This window comes from Tupaia chinensis, unplaced genomic scaffold, assembly GCF_000334495.1.
Source record: "Tupaia chinensis unplaced genomic scaffold, TupChi_1.0 Scaffold000594_1, whole genome shotgun sequence".
Taxonomy (NCBI): Eukaryota; Metazoa; Chordata; class Mammalia; order Scandentia; family Tupaiidae; genus Tupaia; species Tupaia belangeri.
This window is the reverse complement of record NW_006160110.1, coordinates 1,765,857-1,772,490: the sequence shown is the minus strand read 5'-3', so window position 1 is coordinate 1,772,490 and position 6,634 is coordinate 1,765,857. Positions and strand designations below refer to the sequence as shown.

At 38.7% G+C, this 6,634-nt stretch overlaps 1 protein-coding gene across 1 annotated transcript in view; it reads right to left on the bottom strand.

The window, feature by feature from the left end:
- MEX3C (mex-3 RNA binding family member C) overlaps positions 1-6,634 on the bottom strand; it is a 62,238-nt gene that overhangs the window by 18,806 nt on the left and 36,798 nt on the right. The window lies entirely within an intron of this gene.

The window sequence follows — 6,634 nt, the reverse complement described above, 5'->3', positions numbered from 1 at the left end:
TGCACTTGGCAGAGGAAGTGGAGAGAGGAGAGAGAGAGAAAGAGAGAGAGAGAGAATGAATATCCCCCAGTGGCTCATGATCATGCTACAATCCTTTTTCTCCATTTCTCCTTCCCATAAGGATTTTGTGCATACACACACGTGTCCAGCATAGTTTTTAAGCCAGTGGAGCTGGGATTCACACCTCAAGTCACCCATGTGGAATTCAGTGCTTAATCACTGCACTATGGGACTGGCTATACTTTTAAACAACCTTTTGAAGAGATCAGCTAGTTCTTTGAAACCATTTTCCCCCACTTCTTCAACCATGTTTAAGATCAAATTCTTCGGGCTCAACTTCAACCACATTTACAACTTTCATTAAAGAAATAACTTATTTATTAAAAAAATTTATTTAACTCCATTTGTTATTATTATTATTTTTTTGATCAGAAAGAGACAGAGAGAGAGAGAAAGAGAGAAAAGAAAGCAAGAAAACAAGCCGCTGGGTCTGGGACTCAAACCGCAGTCAGTCATGTGAAAATCCAGAGCCTTTAACCACCATGCCACGCCAAGAAGGATATTATTTTAAAACTTAATAAGTCTTATTATTTCATGATACAACTGCACTTGTAGTCAAATTGGACTTTCCTGCATGAAATGGACAAAGGCAACAAACCATGTATACTTAACTGTCTTAAATCTCAAACAGCGGGGTTCTACAGTTAGTTTATGCTGAAATTTTCAAAATCAGGCTATATAAATATTCAATTTAGCATATAAGCCTAACATTAGATAATGAATTTAAATATGTAAATATCACATTTAATCTTTGTGACTATATAATAACTCACAGTGGTATAAGAAAAAAGTTAAAACCTACAAATTACAGAACAAACACCATTTAGGAAATAGTTTTATAAAAGCACATATTGGACCAACTAGTGGTATGATGGTTAAGGAGGCTGGATCCCTTTTGGCTGACTGTGCAGTTTGAGTATTGGACCCAGCAGCTTGAGAAACATGCTGAATGTGTGGGTATGTACCCAAAATTCTGAAAGGAGAAACAGAGAAGGAGGAATTGCTGTGTGACCATTCCCCTTGGAGGGGTTTGTCTGTCTCCCCCTACCCTAATCACACATGAATTACCTGACTACCAATAGGATTTCATAATAGATTATTCGTGATCTATCTGGAACTTCCCAAAGAAGTCTTTTAAAATCGCAAACATACTTATTTAGTATCTTATTAACATTATCTATTTTCTTTCATTTTTTTTGAGTTTAGCGAAATTACAAATTTCACATGGCAGAAATTACAGGGTATACTGGGCTACTGCCTCTCATCCTCTGGCACAAGGGGAGACCAGTACACTGGAGATGGTGGTTATTCCATTGGCTTATGTGTCCCTGAATGACTGGAACAAGCAGAATCCCTGTAAACAAGAAATACACCTTGGTTGTTTTAAAATTGAGATGTTGGAGTTGTTTGTTCCTAAAGCATAAGTTAAGCCTATTTTGACAGATGGGACAAGTATTCAGCATGCATTCAGACATTAGCTGGGACTAGTCATATTACAATAGAAGAGTATGTGTGAAACTGTCTGTAAAGCCAAGAAAAGGTGAACAATACTCAACATAGTGCTTCTAAGTTAATTCCAGACTTACCTTAACAAAAATAACACGTGTTTATCACCTAGGTTTCAGGCATATCAATGTGTGTATGATTCAGAGCCTCTACATACAATAATGCCCAGCTGTAAAAGAGCAATCTGAAGCCTAAGGAGTTTTACTTGTCCAAAAACACAAGGTGAGTTATTGGCACCGAGCAATCAGAATACAGAAATATCTATTTCTGATTGCAGGCTCTTTCCAATATATCATAGCAGAATAGAAACCGTTACAGGCAATTTGGTGGAGTTTACAGGACATTTTATAATGCTTTGTTTTCTATTTAAAGTCAAAGTATAAAACTGTTCATAAACTTTAATTTGTACAAATATCAAAAAAGTATTCTACCCATAAACATTACTGGGCATTTTTCTAGGTGGTTAAGGAGGTGGATACTACATAGTTCAAGTCCCAGACCCAGAGGCTTGTAAAACACACTGGGCAAATGTATATGTGTGCCCAGAATTTTGAGAGATAGGCAGAGGAATTTCAAGTGGCCATCCCCCAAGGGAGTGCTTTCTCACTTGGTGTGTCCCTGTTACTGGTGCCCCTTCCCCCCAGTACACAGCCGTATGGCAAATTAAAAATAGGTAAATCTAAACTTCAAATACAGCAACAGAGCTAAAAAAAATGTGGTTTCCTAGGTCATTCTTAGGTTGTTGGTAAGAGAGAAAAGAGAAAATGCAGCCTTAAATTGCCAGTTTATTTCTCATTTCCTCCCTAGTGAATCAGAGTAGATCATTAGCTGAAGAAGGCGGGAAGATAAGGCAGTAGATTCTGCACCCATTTGCAAACCAATTACAGTAACTGTACCTTTCTCAATGGTCCCAAGCTAATACAAAGCTAATATAAATGATCATCAACTAAATGTAAATGTTGTATTATTTAATTTTTAAAGCTAGTGTACATATACACAAATTAACTTTCAGAGTCATAAATGAGTAGATTTCACATAGCTACATTAGAACTCTATTACAATGGTAAACGTGTTTACTGGGTAGCAGATACCAACATTTTATTAAGTAAGTAAAGTATTGGAAAGTGGTATAAATTATGTATAATAGAAATATAGTATCTTGGGACCAGCAGGTGGCATAGCAGTTACATCACTGAGCTCTCATATGGTCAACAATGGTTTAAGTCTTAGACCTGTTGGCTTGAAAATCACGCCGGGCGTGTGTGCCCAAGATCCTGGGAGGAAAATGGAGAAGGGACTGCAGTGAGGTCATTTTTGGGGGTGGGGGGGTGATTTCCCACTTTTCTTCTCACTGTCTGTCTGTCTGTCTCTCTCTCTGGCAAGTGATTGCATATACCCTAAGACAAAAACCTCTTAAATAAAAAAGAAATATAGTATCCTAACTCAGATGATTAGGGCAACTTAACCCAAAATATTACAAATGACAATATACACTGGGTATCAGTAGAGACGGATGAGTTCAATACAGAAAGAAATCTTTCAAAACTCTCGCTTAGTGACACCAAAGCAGGGTGCATGAAAATCCAGTGGAGCACAAAAGAAAATGGGAGCTCCTATTTCCATTTCATTTCATTCTTTAAACATTTTATATATGTTTTATAACTATATCTATTAGCATTCATATTAGTCATACATAAATATTCAGATTTGAGAGTATTAGACTAATTTTTTGGGACAGAGTACACAATTAAAAAAAGCTGGAGATGATTCTACTGGATTATGAAGCTACAGAATATACATACACTATCAATTAAAGTAACTGAAGAAAACCATTAAAGATGCACATTTATCTTAAAAGTCTAAAAAATTGAATTTATGATGTTTAATAATTATAGAATGGATATAGAGGTTCTACTTTAATTCACTTTTTAGCTTAACTGGATGCTGATGACTGCACAAATTAGAACAAAACCCATTAAATTAAACCTGCAGGTACTACACTGAAAAATAGAAATGTTTATGATTCTACAAAATTAGATCTTAATCTACTGTCAAGTTTCTTTTTGATGTCCATATTCTATAACTTCTTTGGTCACTGATAAGCTTCTTTATAAAGTTCCTGGCTTTATTTTACAGTATTGTTGGTTTTGCAAAAGATATAAAGCTTAAAAAAAAAAAAAAACAGGGCCAATTTAGCATTTGCTGCTGGGGAATACAAATATGAGGTAAAACTCTGCCAACTTTCATCACTACAGAAAAGCAGAGGTTTTTATAAGACACTTGGACTAGAGGCCATCCACAATAGTTACCAGTCCACATATGCTCAGAATTCCTTTTGTCCTATTAGTTGAAGTCATACATGTCTCTGTGACATAATTATTTCCACAACCAATTAAGAGATGTCAAACAGAAAATTATGACTTAAGGTGATAAATAAAATAACAGGAATGGATAATCCCCAAGAATAAAAATTTAGCTCCTCCAAAGCAAACAAGAAAATGAAATGATTTGCCCCGTTCTCACTCAGGACAGGTACTCTTCCCACTGGGCACACTGTAGAAGAATGTGAACATTAAAAGTCATCTATTGATAGTTCTCCATAGGAGTGAGCAAATATTTTACAGGTTTTATTACCATGCTGCTGGGGTGTGGGGGTGGCAAAAAGGTCAATGATCCACTAGTGGAATGGTTCAAAACAGGAAAAGGGCAAGACTTTCTGCTCTTAAGATAAGACATAAGATGGTATTTAATTTTAACCCTACTGTCAACTTCTGGAAAAATTAAGTGCAAAAGGAGTAAGTCAGCAATTTGTCTTCATGTCCTAAGGCATTAATAGATTCACATTTCATTACCAATAAGCAGAGCCCTAAAATGAAAACTAAGACTTTATCTCATCTGCTATCATGTAATAGATGATACAAAATTAAAATCTGGACAGTTTACTTTTAAATAATAAGTTTGTATGAAGGTAACGATTTGTACAATTAAGAACCATTTTATAGTACTCTAAAGGGTATGATATAGTTAAGAACAAAAGTTTGTTTTAAACTAAACCTATTAAATATATTAAGTGGTGTTAGTAACACCGACATGTAAATGTCAGTTTTCCTGTGTTAGACCAGACTGTGACTATAAGCACACTGAAATAGCTTGTGTAAAAAGTGGCAGTCTAGTTCAGCATTCAGGTTTCTTCATAATCTGCCCTGAACACTTGATTTCCAAGCCCTTTTCCATCAGTCCCTTTACAGAAACTACCAGCAAAATTCAACACTTGTCATCATAGAGGCTATTTCTCTATACTTTTCCATATACAGTTGTCAGTCTTCCTTGAATCTGCATTTGTTAATCCTATCCATTCTTTAAGGTCCACTAGGGTAGATGCTCTCATATGTGTGACTTTAACACACTTTAGTTAGTGACCTTTACTTCCATTCCACCGTTTATTAGACTGTTAGATTCGTGAGGGCAGAAAGTTTGAATCAACCTCACATTCTCAACTCAATACCATAAACTCAATATCTGGTAAAGCACAAGCTTGACTCATAGAATTCCTTAATATTCTTAAATGAGTGGGTAACTCATCTATAAATTAGGATGTTATAATTTTATCCTATGTCAGCCAAACAGTTCTCTCTTGGACTATTATCCTGAGTTTGGCCAAAACAAAGCATGTGAAACTGATTTACCATACCAACTCTAGAAATGATCTCCCTTCCAATTAAAGGGCAGCTTTGAACAGGCTTTTAAGTGCCAACAACCGGCAGTGTGAAACAAGCTATCTTCCTCTATCCAGATTTTAGGTAAGTTGTTCTTATTAAAATCTCAGAGGTATGAAAAGCGCCAACTCTGATATGTGAAACAACCACCATTTCGACAGACCTCTTATTTATGTGTACTTTAGACCACTTGGGAAAGATGAGATCATTTAAGCAGCAGCGCCATCATCTCTCTTTGACCCCAACAATACTCTAACCTAACAGTAAAGAGGCATGCATCGACCAGCTTAAACCATATTGCAACCGAGTGGTGGCAGGTAATACACTGTCAATGAAAGGAAAAAAAGCTACATTGGAGAGCAAAGGACCTTCCCTAAAAATGTCGGATACGGGGTTCTCCGGGCATCCCCTTCCCCCACCTTCACAAATCTACTCCTGGAATCTGAGACATAGGTCCTTTGTCTGAACAATGTGGGAGGAGTCTTTCTGCAGTACTGGTGTGCTGGCAAGTGAGGGGAATTTACTGAAAACTGTATACATGCATAAACTTCTTGATTACCTTACTGCCCAATTTTTCTTTATCGTGCACACCAAAGTGTTCTAAAAGAGCCAATTTGCCTTTTCGAAAGTTAAAATGTATCGATGGAGAGGATTATGTTACGATCGACAGAGAGTTAGGCTGCTCTTCTCCAGCTAAGTTCATGAATAGCTGAGGGGTGAGGGGTGGTGACGGTGATACCGACTACTGGTACACCCCTTCCCTCCCGAATGAGCTCTTTCGGCAAGCCTCCATTTCTCGATCTTCGATCTGAACACGCTGCTGTAGGGGAAGGCGAGTGTTTTTACAAGACACTCGGCTAGACAAACTTGCAGTCTCGAAGCTTTCCACACACAACACCGAATCCACCACTCCTCTGATCTGACCTCTTACTACCTCACTGAGATTTCCGATGCCAGGCCAGCCTGGGGGCCCACGACACAGCTGGAGTAAAGTGACCACTAGCGGAGTGAGTGGCCTGAGAACTTTTCATCAGGCAAGACTAGCCTGAGTTTTCGCAAGGTGACCCATCTTCTCATCTCTCAGACCCATTCGGGTGGACTTGGGGAACTCGCTAGATTCGCTCTGCCGGCCCCAAGCTTATTTCTTTAGTCCCCGAACCCACGCCCAGCTGGACCTCCCCACTCCCTGCACTCACCCTGGCGGCCGACAATCTCAGCGACATGCTCGGAGCTAGGCATGGGCCAGTTCCGCCGCGGGTGCCTGCGCCGGGGCATCGAAACCGGCGGCGGGCAGCAGCACCGACCCCAGGGACCCGCCTGGGATCGGCTGGGTCTGGGAGGCGGTGGCCGCG